This window comes from Polistes dominula, unplaced genomic scaffold (assembly GCF_049000335.1).
Source record: "Polistes dominula isolate Pdom_NZ unplaced genomic scaffold, Pdom_raw_medaka contig_26, whole genome shotgun sequence".
In the NCBI taxonomy this organism is placed as follows: Eukaryota; Metazoa; Arthropoda; class Insecta; order Hymenoptera; family Vespidae; genus Polistes; species Polistes dominula.
Window position 1 is genome coordinate 3,591,235 of NW_028300939.1, and position 20,391 is coordinate 3,611,625.

The 20,391-nt window shown below is 33.2% G+C and overlaps 1 protein-coding gene across 3 annotated transcripts in view; it reads left to right on the top strand.

The window, feature by feature from the left end:
- The first annotated feature begins 214 nt into the window (after nucleotides 1-214).
- The window catches only part of LOC149032904 (fatty acyl-CoA reductase wat-like), a 103,295-nt gene continuing 83,118 nt past the window's right edge, over nucleotides 215-20,391 (top strand). Inside the window, exon 1 of one of the 3 annotated variants that reach the window (XM_089171646.1) lies at nucleotides 215-858. The gene's annotated coding sequence lies outside the window, so the exon portion shown is untranslated. The remainder of the gene's footprint in view (nucleotides 859-20,391) is intronic. The other 2 variants (XM_089171645.1, XM_089171643.1) reach the window with 2 other exon arrangements.

Genomic DNA, 20,391 nt, shown 5'->3' on the forward strand with positions numbered 1-20,391 from the left:
AATAAGCATAATATTATCATATGTTTTGTAAATTCATTTCGTTAATTGTAATAATAATTTAATTCATTTAATTCTTTTTATTATAGTTTTTTAATTGATTAGTGATTGATTCTATAAATTAATTTGTTGATTGTATTAAACTTGATCTTTTAGATATCGAAAAATAAATAAATAATTATATATTAATTTATGCAATTACAAAAACATTGCTGTTGCTCCAGCAAAAATCTTATTTTCACTTTAACGAGTAACTAGTAGGTAATATGTAAAATATCTGAATATTTAACAGTTTATCCAGGAGTTAAGCTTATCACGTAATATACACTTAATTTAAGCGGTTCTTTGTATACACATGGATTTCTTTTTACTTGAAAAATTATTTTTATTGTAATGTTCTAGACAATTTTCTGTTTTTATCTAATATGCTCGAAAGTTTCGTAATCGAAGGTCAGGAATTGTTAGCTTTATTATTGTCAGTTCCTAAGCCAGTGAGCTTCGTGGAAGTTGGTATTAGTATCCAATAAGGAACAAAGTTCGCATATCCTAAAAACGATTCGTTGTTGATGGGAAGTAACCGGTTAAGGGAGTGGGGACCAGCATAGGTTTATAAATAAGGTCAGAAAGCGAAGCGTGCCATTTCATTCGTTGGTAGGTCTGTAATTCTTTTATATTAAATCTGTGAAATTTTTAATCAAGATTGATCAATGATGTAAAAGTATAAATTTAACGATAATCAAATTTGAGATAATATATTTTAGTAAAATTAAATATTACTCGCGACTAGAATTATTTTATTATTGGCTATTGAAAATGTGTGTGTGCTAGAGGTCCAATCCACGAGAGCTACTACAAAAAAGGGTAAGAATCTTATTTAAATTTTTAATAAATTGCATACGGCATTTTATTATTTCATGGGACACATATTTCATGGTGCTCTTTTGCGTTAATTAATATTACTCAATTCAAGAATTTTGCTATAATCATAAAGTTCTTTTTCATTAAAAGTATTATTTTATATTTAAAGCTGTTTTCCCTACAAATTATAATATACGATTTTTGAAATAATCAAATGCTGAACAACAATAAACAATTTTATAAGGTACGGTATAAAATATATATAGTAGCCCTCCTATAACACGGTAGATAGGTTCCTAAAAAATACCGTGTGTTACGAAACCGTTTTGTATGAGACTTTTGTTCTCAGGTCAAGGAGATGAAAAGAAATACTTTCCGCAACACTGTATCTTTAAGACCGCAAGCCTCTTCGCAGCTGTAGAAGTACAGTGTTGGGCAAAGGTTTTTTGAAAGAAAACTGTGTTATAGGATACCGTGCTACAGGAGGGCTACTTTACTATCAAATAGTAAAAAAAAAAAAAAAATATATATATATATATAAGACCAAAATAGGAGTGTTTCAAAAAGAATGTTCAAGAATAGCACGAGGTGTTGTTCTGAAATGAATTTATTACTACATTAACTTTATTTTCCTATATAAAATATTTACAAAAACGAACAATTTAATATTACCTAAAAAAACAACGAGAATTATGTCTATTCCTCACTTTTCACACTCACTTTCTTAGTCTATTAAATCTTTCGTCTTTAATTTTTTTTCGTGGCGTTGTAAGACTGTGGAACGTGTTACGAAACAGACCCTTCATCCCGGACGAGCGCCCATGTGTAGACTATTAAATTCATTTGTCTTATTTAAATATTCAATCTGGTCTATACACGTAACGTCTTTTCTACTACCTTCTTACTTATAAAATTGCGCGTAATTCAAACGGAAGAAAGTACACTTTCTTTACATATATATACAAAATTATAATTATTATAATTTTTCCATCTGATTTTTACGCTCTCGAAATGGCGACATTAATTTATTTTAAACGGAATATAAACGCAATATGATTCAATTTTAAATTCTTATTTAAGCTACCTCTTCTTTACCCCCTCTATCGTCTATTGTCATTTTTTTCATGATCTTTTTTCTTAACTTTCCCTTTCTTTGAAGTTCACACTCGATGTTATGATCGTTTTGTTGTTTTCGGTTATGCCAGTGGTTTTCCACCTTTTCGAAGTCACTGAACATTTTTGATTAGAAGGCCAATTTGCGGAACACCAAAATCATTAAGACGATTAAGATAGTAAAACTAAGAAGAGAAAATGTGCGTAAACTTTTAACTTTTATTACTATTGGAAATTATAGATTATACATTATACATAACATAATATAATACAACCTATATATTTAACATTTAATTATAGGTATTATAAAGGTAATAGATAATTATAAAAATAGAAAATTAAAAAAAGAGAACATTAATTTAAAAATATTATATTAGTAAAAGTTTTAACTTTTAACTCTTTTCTAAAATTGTAATTCGTTAATTTTCGTGCTATATCTAAGCTTACTGATTTTTGCAGATTTTGACAATATATTTACTAAATAGGTATAATATACACTGGAACTTTCATAAAATTTCGCGGAACATCGGTTAAGAACCACTGCGGTTAAGCACACACACGCGCGCACTTTTTCATATATTTGTACTCACGCTATGACAAGGTGACAAAAAAAAGAATAACATTTCTTGTAGCCTTACTCTTCTGTTTTATATACGCACATTTTCGTAAGAGACACGAAATATGATTCATCCTGTTTATTCTTGAATTTATTTTATCTATACAATTCCTTATGTTTTTATTTTTTAATCAAGACTTTTATATCTTGATCATAAATTGGCTACTCTATTTTGTCATACTTTTATACGCGGTTAAATATTTTTACAAAAGTTCAAATTCCGATGCCGAAATAAACTTACTAGACGACATTGCGGGTGTCTCATCAGGGATTTTCCACCAAAAACTTTCCCTACAAAGAATCGAACACTAATCGTCGAAGTGAGAAGCAAGAACACGGTATATTTACGCCACAACGCCATTTGATAACAGTTTATGTTTAAAAAAACATAAGATAAAAATAAGAAGGAGCGAAATTTTAAAAGCTCTTTTCTTCAAAATTGACTGGGCATTTTGTGGAGACACTTTACCACGAGAATACCTAAAAATAAAAATAAAAATTATCTTATTTCGGACGAGGACGTAATAAATGTCATTATCATCGAAAACTATAGGTACACTTGTAAACACAACTTTTAAAATACTATGTATTCGTATATCTATATATATATTCAAGATGGCGGCTAGAAACTACGGAGACAGCCGAAATAAAACTGAATAATCTGAATAATGATAATAATAAATGATCTAAATAATAAAAAAACGCGATCGGTCAGGAAACGAAGCTATGAAACGGCTGCTATACTAAATAATGAGAGAAAAAGAGACAAACATATAGGATTTAGCCTGCGAAAGAATGAGACCGTATATAGCTATACAGTTTTTCCTATTCTCGGTCTCCTCTTTATACCATGCTTCGTAGTTATCGCTCCTGGTTGTATATGTGTGTGTTTGTGTGCGATTGCATACTACAAAGAGTGGACACATATTATTTCGATACTATACCTATTTGTAGATAGGAGCGATAGAAGGGTAGAAGAATAAACAGAGATAAGCACATAGGTATAAGGTCCAAACCAACCAACGGTCGAAATAAAGAAAGAAGATGCGTCGTCTGTTTTCACTTCTAACATGTGTGATCTGCACACATGATTATAATTTCTCTTTTTTTAATCAAGGGTCTAATTTTGATGGCAACTTTAATATTATCAGACATTTTATTAGTTTTTATTTAATATTTCTTTACACACTTTTACTTTAAACCTTACACTTTTTTGTTTTCAACAAAATACAAGAGAGTTTTTTGAAAAAAACTGATGATAAACACCTACTAAATCACTCGTCATTTAATAAACGCTTTCAACAACGGTTTAAAATTAATTTAAATTCAAATACTTTTCGGTGGCGTCCTCTAATGGTATGAACGAAAATAAATATAAACAAATATAAAATTATAAAAAACTAAACAAAAAAAACAAATATATTATTTAAAATTTTCTTATCCACATTATGTTGTATATTATTATTTTCTAAATTATATTACTGACAATCACAAAATATTTGAATATATAGTTTTAAAAATTTTAGTCACACTTCACAATATGAGATTGTATTACGTAAAACATTTTGTTTTATGGTTTAAATAAAACCATTTATAACATATTTTTATTCAGTATCATTTTTATTGTTTTTAATTATAAAGAAGTAACAAAGAATAATAATTTCGTGTTTTTATCATTGGATCATTTTTTTTTCTTCTTTCTCTCTCTCTCTCTCTCTCTCTCTCTCTCTCTCTCTCTCTCTCTCTCTTTGTATCATACATACATAACAGACACACACATTCAAATATTTCTTGTCGTTTACGTTTTTTTTTGTGCCTGACTTTACTTACGCGATGTGAGAAAATCTTACAGTTGATAAGTTAATAGTTTTTTTTCTTTATTTTTCAAGTTAAAAAAAACATTTTTTTTACTATCTTGTAAATTATTAAATTTTAGGAAGGTAAACAAATTTTTAAGGGGTTATTTTATTTGAAATTAGAAAGAAAAAAATGTTTTAAGAATAGTGTGAGAGAGTCTCTCTATATGATAGTACTGAAGGCCGAATGCGATAGCCATAGGTAGATACAAATATAATATATATATATAATGTGTTAAAAGGTCAAATTGAAGCAGAAACACAAGATTGATTCGTCTAAAATATAGAGTTTGTATTATTAACAACGTAAAAAATTCACTTACCCTAACGCATATGTGTCCTACTTACCTAAAATATAGAGAATCAACAATTTAATGTTTATGCTTCTCTATATTTATTGTCTTATATTATTTCCTAAATTCTTGTTAAAAAGGTGTACTGCAATCAGCTGCTAGAAAAAAACCCTTCTATCTAGTCTATCTATCTCTTCTGCTCTGATATGTTAAAGCATGAGATTGTGAACGGATAAACAAATAAATTGAGGTTGCTAGTATGAATGATGATTAACTATTTATTGATTAGTATATTCGTAGATATAAAGCCGCGCTAACATGTGCTCCGCTTCGGGGTTCGAGAAAGACAGAATAGGCAGCCGTTCGCAGTGATCCCAGAGACTTTAATTCGTTTGATGGACACAGGGGCGCAAAATTATCGTACGCGGCACAAAATTATCGTACGCCCCGGGAAAATTTGAAATCCGACAATTTCTCGGACAGAATTTTGAAAAAGTCCAAACAACTGTCCAAGTCCCAAATTTTTGGTCCCAGTACGAACGGGAGATCGTACTGGGGGCGGCGGTAAGATGGTAGTGGGAGTTGTGGTAGGAGTGGTGGTGGGAGTCGTGGTGGGAGTCGTGGTGGGAGTAAGGGTTGGGGTGGGGTTCGAAATTCATAATGGATCGTACGCCACGAATTTTCGATCGTACAGGACCTCAAATTATCGTACGCGTACGATAATTATCGTACGAATGGGATCACTGGCTGTTCGGCTCGCTTCGTAGCACGAGAGTTGCCGAAGTTATCTGAGTCGAGCTCGGCTAGAGTCGGAGTACAGTCGCTAACATAAATGCGCTGAGCTCAGTTATTCTTAATATGATATACTACTCTCTCCTTTTAAACCACTCATCCGTTAAGTCGACCTCTCAAGTATAACTGTAGATATATAAACCCAGTGAACACAAGACTTTAAAATGATGTCATACGTATGTCATAAAGTCATCTTCAAATTTTTTCGTACACATGACGGAATCGTGACTTTATTTATGATCTCAATAATAAGTCATATGTTCTGACTTAAAAATGACGTAATAATTCCATCATATTCTTACAGCAAAAAACGAAAGGTTGAATTTTTTTTTTTGAAAAACTTTGTATTTTGAGACTATAAATTAAGTATATAATATTGTAAAATTGTTTAATTGCATTATTTTAATTTAAAAAAAAAATTAATTAAAAATTTGTTTTCAATTAAATAAAAAAAATAGAAAACTAACTCAGCTTACTCTAAGACTGGCGGGGATAATCGCCAATTTAGACAAAGTTTTTTTCTAGAAAATAAAAAAAAATTAAAAATGGCGAACTTCGAGAAAATAACGGTTTTTCTCAAAAAATACGAACATTTCATGGATTTTATAATTTTGAAATTTTTTTGTATTCTTTTCTGAAAAGTACATTTCAAAACAAGGATTTAAAAAAAACGTTCCAAAAGGTTTAATTTTAAAGAAGTTATAGCCATTTCAAAGAAAAGAGCAATTTTTTTTCAAAAATTAAAAATTTTTTTGGGTTTCGTAAAAAAATTTAAAATAATTCTGAAAATTGTTTTTCATAGGGTAGCATAGGATAAAAAACTTTCAGCCAAATCGAAAGGGGTCGAGGGCAAAAGTGACCGATTTAATGTGGAATAACCAATATATATATATATATATAAATTTCATTTTTGTTTATGAATTTTATAACTCGAAAATAAATGACTATTGTAAAATGCGCAATACAAATTCTTGTAGGAAATTAACTGCTGTATAAAAATGGTGTCCTATGTTTTGGTGATTAACCCTTTCATTACTACGGGTGACTATAGTCACATAATTATGAACACAAATTATTTTGTTTTTAAAAGTAATGTCACAAAGTCGTTTTTGAGACAAAAGGCTCCGAATGCTAAAGACAGCGCGCGCTTAATGTTCCCACTTTCGGTACGGCGCTCCGTTCTAGACGAGGTACTTCGCAGCGAGGCCCACCGTAGCGAAAGGGTTAAATTAAGCGTTCAAAAGATATTCAGAGACAGAAATCATTACACATTAAAGTTTGATGATGAATTTGTCCTAAAATAAAATAATCAAACTTAAATCTACAATATCATTAATATGGTGAGATTTACGGAAAAATTATAACATACCTTTTTTTAGAGCATTAAATTTCCTACAAAATTCTTCCAGAACATTTTTCTGTACAATTATTTATTTGATGAGGTATGAATTTTATTGTATTGGACTGAGAAAAAAATAAAAATCTGCGATGCGAAGGATTTTCCTACTAAAATTAAGAGCTCATAAATGGTGAGAATTTTTTTAAGGTGTCTAGCAACCCATTTTTCCGTAGCACTTGTAAATAAAAAATAATTGATTTTTTGACCCACCCGAATATATATAAATTTAAAAAAACGGTAACGGTAAGTCACCTGATAAGTATATATTTTCAGTGCATTAAATAAATATATCTAATGGTTATTGTACCGCCGGTGGTACACGTGGCACGGAACATGTTAATTATAATTTATATTAATAATTTATGTTATATTTTATTATTTAATATTAATTATTAATTATAATTAATAATATTATTAATTATATATGGATTAGTAATATAATGGATATTAGCACAAGTTCGCATGACTCAGTGAGGCAAATCACCATCCAGTAGTAATGTCCATCCAGTAATCGTTTGTTCCCGAGTTCAAATCCCAAGGGGTGAACAAAAAAATTAAACGTCTCATATACTGGTAAGAAATTCGACAACAACTAGACATCTTTATAACATCATTGCTTTTTGTTCTTTGTTTCGTCAGGTCAGCTTAACGTCATATTTATTACGTAAAAGTCTTACGTCAATAAGTGTGAAATAATGAGTCACATGTGACTCATATCTTACTTATATCTTACGTAAATCCTGACAAAGCGCAAAATCATTTTGACGTCATTTTGATGTAATTGTGTTTACTAGGAATGTACAATAAATAAACAAAGCTTAAAATTTTTATTTAATATATTTATTTTATATATATCGTTTATATCTACATGTAGGATTGGGTTTAGTGTAGAGGAGCGAGGTTTACGTACACCCAGTTTAATCCTACTGATAAGATATATTTTTAAAAAATAGGTATACTAATAGACAAAGCATTGGTATCGTTCAAAAACCTTCCAGACTCACTTACACAACTTACAAAGACAGACCATACACCTTCTTTTTTTATTTCGACCGTTGATTTCGTTTGTACCTTATTCTTTTGTCACCTACACGCAACATCTCTTTTATTTCTGTCTTTCTCTATTCTTCTGTCTCTTCTATTCTCTGTTATGTCTTATCTCTGTTTATTATTCTGCCCTTATATCGCTCCTATATATCTACATACAGGCTTAGTATCGAGATGATATAAATCCACGCTTCGTAGTATGTAGTCGCACACAAACACACATATATACAACCAGGAGCGATAACTACGAAGCAGAGCATAAAGAGGAGACCGAGAATAGAAAAAACTACATAACTATATTCTGTCTCATTCTCTTGTAGGTTCAATCCTATATGTTTATCTCTTTTTCTCTTCTTACTTAGTATTGTGACTGTTTCATCGCCAGAAGACTTTATTTTTTATATATCTGTTTAATAATACTAAGTATGCCGCAAACTAAAATCAAAGAGTGTGAAAATAAACGGGAAAAGAATTATGGAGGTTCCAAAAAGTTCAACAGGATGCGTTCGTGCATTACATAAAACCAAATGTTTTATGTAATATAATCTCGTAATATGAAGTGTGACTAAAATGTTTGAAACTTTATATTCTAATATTTTGTTATTGTCAGAAATATAATTTAGAAAATAATAATATACGACATAATGTGGATAAGAAAGTTTTTAAATAATATATTTGTTTTTGTTTAGTTGTTTGTAGTTTTATATTTGTTTATATTTGTTTTCGTACATACAATTTTAGGACGCCTTCGAAAAGTATTTGAATTTAAATTAATTTTAAACCGTTGTTGAAAGCGTTAATTAAATGACGAGTGATTTAGTAGGTATTTATCATCAATTTGTTTCAAACAACTCTCTTGTATTTTGTTGAAAACAAAAAAGTGTATGGTTTAAAGTAAAAGAGTGTGAAGAAATATTAAATAAAAACTAATAAAATATCTGATAATAATAAAGTTGCCATCAAGATTAGACACTTGATTAAAAGAGAGAAAGAAAAATCATGTGTGCAGATCACCCGTGTTAGAAGTGAAACTTTCAAAAATCTAAGTTTAGAGGGAATGAGACGAATGCACAGTTTCAAGAGTAACATAATTGTAGGTTTTATTTATTATATTATTATTACTACATATAATAAAGGTCACCGGTATGATAAGTAGATGGAATAGCCGATAAAAAATACACTTTTCAAAATACAAGTAATGAAAATAGAATACTGAATGCGATAGTCATAGATAGACACCAAAATCGTAGGATGTTCATCAAAGGAAATATAATTTGTTGGAAACTAAGTAAATACAAATAATCCTTTTTTTGAAACTCAGGTATAAAATTTTTTTTTGTATGGTTTTCAATTACCTGTTTTCATCTACATTCTTGCGCTGTAAAACAAACATTTTAGGATAGACGAAATAAAGATGTTACGAAAAACATATGGAAAATACTGCTAGACTGAACAAAGGATCTGGTAAAATGCAATGAGAGATCTAATTGTGATCTTTTCTCGAAATGTTTTTTCAACTCCATAGCCTGTCACACCTCGAGACCCTTTATTATTTATAACATATCTCGTCTTTATTCTTTGTACCACAAACTTATCTTCTCCAACCATTCTCGTCTAAATAAAGATATGAACAACAAAAGATGTAAAAAATGCATTGAATTGTATCGCTCTCTCAGCTTATCGAACTGTTTACACAACAAGTCTTGAATTTCAGCTCCGTGGTAAACTCTACCGATTCACGATAGGCGTTTCGCGTGTTAAAAATGTTTTTGAAATGAAAACTTCTTTAGAATGGATGTGATATGAAACAAATGTAACGGAGTTCTTTGAAGGTTTTACTTCTAACACATGTGATCTGCACATATTTTTTTTGTTATGTTGGTACACTCCTCATATGAGCGTAAGTGAAGTTTCATTTCAATCTGTCAATTAATTCTTTGTTTACAAGCGATTTAGTATCTACGTGTCACAGTATTTTTTTACAATGGAAAAAATACATTTCCTTTGCCAACTCTTTTAAAGAAAATTTCTCCCTGATGGGATAGTGTACGCCCAATTAAAATGACAAGTAAATCAATATTTTCTCCCATTATAACTGCAATTTTTTTTAGGTTTTGATTCTTTTATTGCTGTTTCAATAAAAAGTACATCTGCATCATCTCTAGCCTGTTTGGTAGTAATATTTACAGCTTGTAATTTTTCAATTAGCATATTAATGAGCTTCTCTTTTTACTTCGATTTGATAAGAATTTTTCTTGCGTAATTGATACAACCATTGTTTCGTCGAAACAATCTTCATATGTTTTTGAAATTGCAGCAGTTCTTGTCAGCTGCTCCATTGCTTTTATGTTCTTACTGTAGTCTGAATATCCGTCAAATACAACAATAATTTTTGAACTGTAATGCGTTTGTAAATACTTTACATATTTATCTAAAATAATAGAAAAAGTATCTTCTTTACTGCATACAACACGATGCAGAAAAAATCCGCTATCAATAATGAACATCACATTATTTTCATTGAGAATAAAATCGATTGGCGTCATATTGTCATACAATAACGATTTTGTGGTTTTTCTCATAGCATCATTATCAATTAGGGTTGTTGGATACGGACTCAATTCATATTGAAGATATTCTTCAAGATTACTTTCAAATTGTTTGCTGACAGTAATTCTTTGGAAGAGTAATAATGGATCCACGGAAACTTTACAGTCAATAATTATTACAAGTTTGGTAACAATTGAACGCGGCATTGAAAATTGCAAGCTATGTGATTGTGAAGCACATGAAATTGTAAGCCCGTGATCTTCGTCATTGACTCTAATCCAATTTTGTAAGCTCTGTGACAGTTATTTTGCTCATTTTCAACTATTCAAGAAGCTAATGATATTAAGTGTGTGGTATTAGGAAAAAAATCATGAAGTTTAAACCATGCAACTAGTTTATTCACGTCAAAATTGTCTCTTTTTACTCTTGAATGTCTGGAATCTACGTGTTGCTCTGTCGAGTCCAAGGAAATATTACAGAACTTCTCCATTTCCTCACAAACAGTGTTTGTGGCGTACATAGCATATACTCAATTACACAAAACACTTTCTTGCTTACGTCGACCACGAGATACTCCTCCTTCTGTTTTTATTGATTTCATGAGACTTTGTTCAATCAGCATATCTGTTCATGTACCTGAATTAAATTTTTCGGTTCGTTACACAATGAAGAATCAATTTTTGAAGTTCTCAAAAGTTTGTTCATCCATAGTTTCTTCCAATTTCAGCATATCTTGAAGATATAAGTGGGCAGATTTTGCATATAAGAAGTGACCACTTGTGTGGAAATATGGCAGCATTTTGCGCACTGCATCAAAATGTTCTTTATTCGCAGATTTCTAGTCACCAACAGATATTGATTTAAAGTTCTTTCAATACATAGTTCTGGTTTGTCCAAACAAAATGGAGGTCTTGAATTTGGCTGCGGGGCTCCTGATCGAGAGGTTTTGATCCTCTGAGGTTTGATAAGCGATGCGCTGTACCCAAAGCCAATAACACAACAAGCTTTTCCGTCAATTTTTTCAAAGAAAGTTCCTTCACTGGACCCCATTTCGCCAGCTTGGACAAAACTGGGTTAACGTCCTAAGTAGATTCGTTCTTAGGACATTCAGGTCTTATCTTCGAAGAACCCTTGATAAATCAGCTTATTAAAGGGCAGTTCGTGATATCTCCGTTTTATATAAAAGATAACGCCGCCTTGGTTGAGTTAAGTGCGCTATGTCCAACTCCATCACCGAATCTTTCCATCAAATATTTCAAAACCTTCTCCACAGACACATTATATGGATCTCCGATGACCTGATTATTCCAACGCCATCAGAGCTTCAAAGTTCTATTGTAATTTTTTAATATTGCTTCTGCTTGTGAAGTTAGCGATATATCCACTGCTTCCTTAGGCATGCCCTTGATTACAAGTGCTTGGCTAATAACCTGGCGACAACCAGGGTAAGTCTCGCAGCTAAAAGATGATGCCTTGACCTAAACGGAGTAATCAAGAGATTAGGATCTGCATCAAATCAACCCCAGTTTCTCACAGAAAGTTCCCTAAAGGCCGGAAACCAAATCTGAGTAGGCCAATAAGGTACAACCAAAATATCTTCTGCCTCATCCTCTTCGATTTTCTTAATCACTCTAGTTATGATGAAAAAGGGGGGAAAGGCATAAAATATCCAATCAGACCAACTAACTGTAAAAGCTTTAAACGTGAAGGCTTCCGGATCTCTCTTCCACGAGCAATAAACCGCGCATTTGGTATTGATTTGCGAAGAAAATAGATCGATCTCTAGATTCCCGAATCTTCTGATGATTCTTTTAAACGCATAGTCGACTAATTCTTCTCCGCGTCTGAGTTATCGATTCTTGATGTTTGGTCAGTCTCCACATTTTCCTTCTACGGGATGTACAGGGCCGTCATAACTGGCGGCTCTTGCACCAATTCCATAGCTCACTCGTCAAGCTATGTAGCCCGGCATAATAGACACCACCCATCCTATTGATATATGCCATCGTTGTCGTGTTGTCCACCATTAGTAAGACATCAGTGTCCCTCAGGTCCGTCGCAAAACACTACAAAGCCAATAGCGCCGCTTTAAGCTCAAGGTGGCTTATATGAAGACTTCTCTCCTCCTGACTTTATAACCCATTGGCGCTTTAATTTTCACAAGAAGCACCTCACCCGGACAGTGATGCGTCTGAGTAGATTGTTCTCTCAAATTGGTTATCTCTTACCTTTCTACTGGCCTTAAGTAAAACCTTTAACCACTAATCCCAGTCTTTTAGAGTATATTTAGTATACATCGGAATGATCTACAGTGTAACAAATTGTACTCAACTGCTGGAGAACACGCTACCACTGACCCCAAAACCTTGGCAAAATTTTGAATTTTCACCGCGTCCTTCTCCTTATGATCCTCGATCGATTCCTGTACTGAGACTATTTTTTTTCCTGGAAGCTCTACTCTCATTGTAGATGAGTCAAGAAAAAAGCCTAAATAATACTTACATCTTTTCTTGAGCTTCAACTTGAACTTATCAAAATTCACAATGAATCCTAACCTGTCAAGGAACTTGATCGTCCGACTAAGATTCTTGCTGCACTCCGCAATCGAATGACCAAAACATAGAAAGTCGTCGAAGTATACAGCCGACAAAAAACCTCTTAGCCGAAGATAGTTTATCAGTGGCTTCAACAACTTGGTAAATACTAATGGACACGTGCATAAGCCGAAGGGCAAACAAACAAACTCATAAATTTTCCCTTTAAGGATGAATCTCAGAAATCTCCGGTGTAGCTTCCATACTGAAATCAGAAAGTAAGATTCTTTAAGATCCACCGTACCCATGAAAATATCACCCTCCAAAAGGCTGTAAACGGATCTGTGGTCTTCGATTTTGAAGTGTTCTGCGTCAATAAACGTATTCAGATCCTTCAGATTTAAAATGAACCTCTGCTGACCATCCGACTTAGGGACCAAAAAGAACGGTGAAAGGAAATTTCCAGGAACCTCTTTTACTTCCTCAATCGCGCCTATCGAAAGCAGTCTGTGTTAATGTCTGATTGGATGCTGGCTAGTTCCTGACCCGACCAAAACCTGTCAGGTGGTTAACAAGTTTGTACAGGGACCTATTTAAAAGGTATTTTATACCTTTCACACATTAAGTGACAAACTTGTCCTCAGTGATTGTTTTCCAGGCCTTCAAGATATTCTTTAGGCGTCCTGCAAACCTACTTACATTCTATTCTGAGGTTAACAGTTCTGAGGCCGCTGGTTTTGCTGACGATATTTGCTCGACTTGGGATAAGATGAGTCAGTAATTTTCTCGTTTATGATTTTTTCCCGCTTGTCTGAGACACTGGCTTCCTTTGACTCGACGCGCTCTTTCAGTTTAAAGACTCGAAGGGCACGAACGGCTTCTTGGGCGGAACAGGCTTCAACTCTTCTCAGTCTTTTCTAATGGGCCTCGATCTCCTTAACCTTGTCACCTAATTTATCGTTAAGCAAAAAATCATTAGCTTCTCTTTTCTCTAGTGCCGTCGCTTACTGTCTTGACAACGCCGGTAAGATGCAAGCTCTGTGTGCAACCATTTGAGATCTGTGGATCTCAACTAGTAATTTTGCTGCATACCAGATTTGTTCCAATCTCTTAACATTGTCTGGATCCCAAAAGATGCTAGAGACTCAACTACTGGAGCTAAAGTTGACAAAGCAGACCCTGCTAGCTTCTGCGTACCACCAAAGTACTTGTCCTACTTCAAAACCGATTCTTTTAGGTTAGCTGCCACTTCTTCATACACAATTTGCAGCTCGAACAAAAGTTTACCCTTCCTGGGATATTTTCCTAGGAGTGACTCCCTAACCTCTTTCTTTAGTCCTTCGGCTAAATATTTTGTCCAACGATTAGCAACACTGGAGTGCAGGAGTAATCTAGGTTCTTCCTGCACCGGGTTCTCTTCGAAGATACGGAGAGCATCCGCATCCAGCTCCTATGGATTCTCTGTTTCAGCGCTTCCAACTCGCTCTAATCCCAGTGGGACAACTCTGCTAATCGTTTCAGGCTGAGAATTCTCTTCTTCTGCCATTTGCTGCTCACTCGGGGCTTGATCCCTAGTTGACGCAGTCTCTGTGTATCTAGGTCATTTTATTATAGATTTCCACACATTAGTTAAGTTAACAATTGTACTAAATAAGATAGTCTATTATTTACTCTTAATTAACTTTTCGGGTAAATTTGAGTAATTTTAATCTCTACTTTACCTTCCAGATAAAGTCAGATTACCATTTAAGTCCCATTTTACCTCTCAGGTAAAACAGAACACTATCATACCTACAGAGCACTACCATGCCCAAATGTAATTATTATGTTCTTCTTTTTTTCTTTTCTAAGTAAGCACAATGCCTGTTCTTCATCGCGACGCGCTCCATGTAGTCAGAATGTCGCTTCAGCGCTTTTGAGGTCTTCCAACGCTTCGTCTCCCTGACAGTGACTTATCTCGGGATATTTTAACCACTCGGTCATCAGTCATGCGAGTTATGTTTTCATTCATCTCAACTTTTTTGCCTAATACTTAGTCGTTGATGTTCTCGATCTGGCATGCTTTCCTAAGGCCTTCGATTCGTACTCTGTCCCATAGTGATTTCCCAGCTTCTCTGCGAACTATCTTCACTTCAGTTGCTTCCATGATTTGGCGTGTTTTAGATGTTTCAGGTCTTGTTCCTGCCGGAAATCATATTATAGGCCTTATAGCGGTTTTGTATATACGCGCTTTTGCATCTATTCTTAGATGCTTGTTTCGGAATATGGTGTCGTTTAATAGGGAGGCTTTTCTTGCTGCCTTGATAGCTTGTCCTCTTACTTTTGATTCTATGTCCAGTCCGCCTGCATGATCACTGCGTAGTTCAGTGGTCATGTTGCTGGTCCCAAGCCCAGATAATGGATGAGGGTTGTTAGGTTAGGTTACCTCCCTGCCTGACGTAAAACATACAACACGCTTACAGAGCCGCAGAATCGCCTAGGATTACGACTGATATACGGAAAACGATCCAGGCACGAAAATGGACAAAGGGGCAAAGGTCCAAAAGTTACGGGGAATACGTAGTTATATATAGTTTTGCTGACAAGAACGAAAGAGCTAAGGAAGGTGTAGCTATCGCCTTACATAAGAAATACACTAACTAAGTCGAAAAATCCTAATATATATCACCACGTATAGTAATGATAAAGTTGATTACCAAACCACAACCTCAGCTTATAATATCGGTCTACGCGCCAGAAGACAACAAGCTGAAACAAGAGAAGAAAATTTTTTTTAACGAACTTGAGAGTATCGGGGAGTCAATACCACCAAGGGAATCCATTATCATCCTCGGAGATTTTAATGCTCGCATCGGTAATGAGCCAATCTCCGAAGTCATGCAACGGTTCAATGAACACATAATTAACGATAACGGGAAACTTATGCTCAACCTCTGTTCTCTGACAGGGCTTAGAATCAATAACACCTACTTCCACCGTAAAGCCCAAAACAAATATGAGTTTGGTAACACCTGAGGTCAAAAGTCATTGATTGATTACATTATGACGAACAGATGCATACCACCTTCTAAAATTTTAGATGTCAGAGTGCTTAACTCAGCTGATGTAAGAAGCAACCATGGTTTACTCCTTAGCAAATTTAGATTTAATTATATCTTCAAAAGAAAACAACAACACCCATTTAGAGCAAGAGAAAAAATTAGAGTAGAAGCTCGCTGGGACACAACAATCCGAGATTTGTAGAGGAAACGATTAAAAGATAAAATTAAACTGCATCCAACCACTAACTTTTACGATCTCAACACAATTTGGAGCAAACTAAAGACAAACATCAGAACTGCCGCTATAGAAGCTTTAGGAACAATGACATACAAAAGCCAAGGTTTTACAATAAATAAAACACCATGGTTCTGAGAAGAAGTTAAAAAACAGTGCAGAAAGAAGAAAGAAGCATACATAGAGTATCTAACAACCCGAACTGCTGAGACATACAACGCATATTAACAAATTCGGAATGAAACCGGTACTGTGGTGAGATAACTAAAAGACAGGTACTGAGAAATCTTTTCAAAGCGACTAGAAAGAGACTTTTACGGACTCCGGAAACAGATGTGGCGATTCAAAAGAAGCCAAAAGAAAGAAACAAGTTAGGTAATACCCGCTAGTTAAATTAGAAAGGAAACGTAGACCAGTTATTTAAAGGATCTATATGAAGGTTCATCCATGCTACAATCAGCACCGAGTGTGATTAATAGACGTCCAGATATCAATAAATTAGTCGGACATTAAAAAAGCACTAAATAAGCTCAAAAATAGGAAAAGTCCGGGTCAGGATGATATCACTAGCGAACTCCTCAAGTATGACGGCGAAAGATTGCTTTAAGAGTTGACGGTTTCAACGCCAGAATTGTTGAACAACAAAAAATTCCCGACGAGTGGCGAACAAGCACAACGATCCTTTTTTTTTTTAAGAAAGACGACAAGAAGGTGCCCGCAAATTACAGAGGAATAAATCTACTATCCTCCACCCTGAAATTAGTGACCAAGTTCATAAGGAACCTGATAAACGAGCGAATCAAACTAACTGATGAGCAACAAGGTTTCCGAAGTGGACGATCATGCACAGATGCAGCGTTTGTGATCAGACAAATAACTGAAAAATCCATAGAATATAATAAACTAGCATTTTTCTGTTTTTAACTGACTTCAAAAAGGAGGAGGTTCTCAATTCGGATGTTTGTATTTTTTTTTTTTCATGTATTTTTGGGCATAACTCCGTCATATGTAGACGGATTTGCAAAATTCTTTTTAAAGTGAAAACTTCTTTAGAATGGAGTGATCTAAAAAGTAAATAAACGGAAACGCAGCTATGTAAAGGCTGTTGTTCTAAATAACGGGAGAAAGAGAGACAAACATATTGGATTGAGCCTTCGAGAAAGAGACGGAATATGGCTATACAGTTTTTCCTATTCTCGGTCTCCTCTTTATGCTAATATAAAAAATAAATTCTACAATTATCTTATACTTTTGAAACTGTGCATTCGTCAGATTCTTTTGAAACTTAGTTTTTTAAAGGTTTAACTTCTAACACGTGTAATCTGCACACATAATTTTTTTTTAAACGATATTTTTTAATCTGAATAATTAGTCTTGACAATCTATTACAAAATGTGTTACTAATAATGAAAGCTTATTTTAAATGACTTCATTTTTTTTCTTCGTTATCGACTAATGCTATTTTTATTTACCGACTGAAACATCGATAATTTTCAAAACAAGATCCGGACGTTATCATCCGCGATAAATTATATTTTATTGAATTTGTTTTGCTTACCATTCAGGGAGCTTTTTTAATAAGTGGTGATATCAAACCTTTTTATAAATAAAAAAAATGATAGGTCCGACGTTCAAAAAGAATATAAATTTTCTAATTTGAAATACGAGTTTTGACTAGGAATAGGAATGACTTTTTCATCATAGATGATTAACAAGATATGAATGGTTGTTTAAGAATATATTTACAGCTACTTATAGTTTTTTTTACTTATTTAATAAAATTCTATACCAAATTACGAGGTCAAAGTTACGTAGGTTCTCTTTTATAAAGAGATGATGAAGAGGTGAGCGAGCATAGGGGTTTTCCCGGTAGTCCCGTTCAAAAATAATTAATAAACTAAATATGGCGTGTTTTTGACCGAGACTACCGGGTGACCTTAAATGATGCTCTAACTGCGCGCTCTCTGCTATCTATCTCGAAAACGATTTACCGTAAAAAAAAATTTTTAAAACAAAAGTTGTAGGGAATTCTATCCTTTAAAATATTGATACAAAACACAAATAGCAAAAAACCTATAGGAAACGAGATATTTGCAAAAAATGTGCAATAAATCGATTTATCTGACATTTGACCTTAGATTATAATAGTAGCGTACACCCTACCATATGCAGGTTTTGAGACAACTTTTAGAATGTCGACAAACAAGTTTATGCGAGTTTATAGCTCAGTATCCTAAATTCCAGGAATCTTAGCTAATTTGACTGGACTTGAAAGGTTGTCAACACCGGAAATCGTAGAAAAATTAAAGGATATCGTATTGGAAAATCGTCGAGTGACTAAAAGAGATTTAGTAGAAGCCTGAAGCATCTTATTGGGTAGTGTAATCAATATTTTGACTAAAGTATTTGGTTTCAAAAAGCTGTGTGCGCAATTGATGACGCATTTGCTAACAAACGAACAAAAACAGATTCGAATGCGACTTTCTCAGCAACATTTAGAGCGTTTTCGAAAGAATAAAGTAGATTTTGAGCGTCGACTGATCACTATAGATGAGACTTGGATCTATCATCATGATCCTGAATTAAAACAAGAGTCTAAAGAGTGGTATGAACCTGATTCTTCGGCTCCGAAACGAGGTCGGGTTCAGAAATCGGCCAAGAAGGTGTTAGCATCAGTTTTTTGGGATACGAAAGGAATTTTGTTTGTGGATTACTTGCAAACTGGTAAAACGATAGATTCTGAATATTATTGTAACCATTTAGACCAGCTGAAGGAAAAAATTCGTGAAAGAACACTCGGTTTACAGAAGAAAAAAATCCTCTATTTTAGAGCATTATTTAAAGTCACCCGGTAGTCTCGGTAAAAAACACGCCATATAAAGTTTATTAATCATTTTTGAACGGGACTACCGGGAAAACAAATATGCTTGCTCACCTCATCATCATCTCTTTATAAAAGAGAACCTACGTAACTTTGACCTCGTAATTTGGTATAGAATTTTATTAAATAAGTAAAAAAAACTATAAGTAGCTGTAAATATATTCTTAAACAACCATTCATATCTTGTTAATCATCTATGATGAAAAAGTCATTCCTATTCCTAGTCAAAACTCGTATTTCAAATTAGAAAATTTATTTTCTTTTTGAACGTCGAACCTATTTTTTTCTAATTATTAAAAGGTTTAATACCATCAATTATTAGAAAAGCTCCAAAAATGGTAAACAAAAAATAATTTAATGAAATATAATTTATCGCGGATGCTAACGTCCGGATCTTGTTTTGAAAATTATCGATGTTTCAGTCGGTAAATAAAAATAGCATTAGTCGATAACGAAGAAAAAAATGAAGTCATTAAAAATAAACTTTCAATATTAGTAACACATATTGTAATAGATTGTCAAGACTAATTATTCACATTAAAAAATATCGTTAAATAGAAAAACGCTTAGAATTTCAACGCGACTTAAGTGAAACTTCTTAAGATTTATATGTGTTAGGTATTTTGATATTGAATTATTAAATAATAGATTTTTTTTTATTTTATTTTTTTTTACACATTAGTGCTGTACTTGATAACTAAAATTATTAAAACTATCCATGTATATACGCTTTAAACGTTTATTTCAAATATACATGAATTTACATATTTTTCCAAGTTATTTGAATAAAAGAACGAAGTGTTTCTTTTCATTATTTCGAAAAAAACGATGTGTCAGAAGAAGGAAGAAAGAGAACATTAATTAAACATGTAAAATATTATAATATTGCACAGTCACATTGGCTAAGCATTATTTTTGTTACAAAGTTTAGAATTAAATTTAGAAAGATCACGCTACAGTTATATTCTGCGTCCGGTGGATGATCAACTGGTACAAAAGTACGTTTATTAAAAATGGTAGTTGTTTACAAGTCAAGATCACGACAGAAAATAATATTTCAATGATTTGTTTAATTCAGAATCTTATACCGATGTCCAATAAAAAGTTGATGGTTGTTGAATGTTGAGATAAGCGATGTCGTATACCACGATCAATACGGATTAAATTCTCACCGCGAAG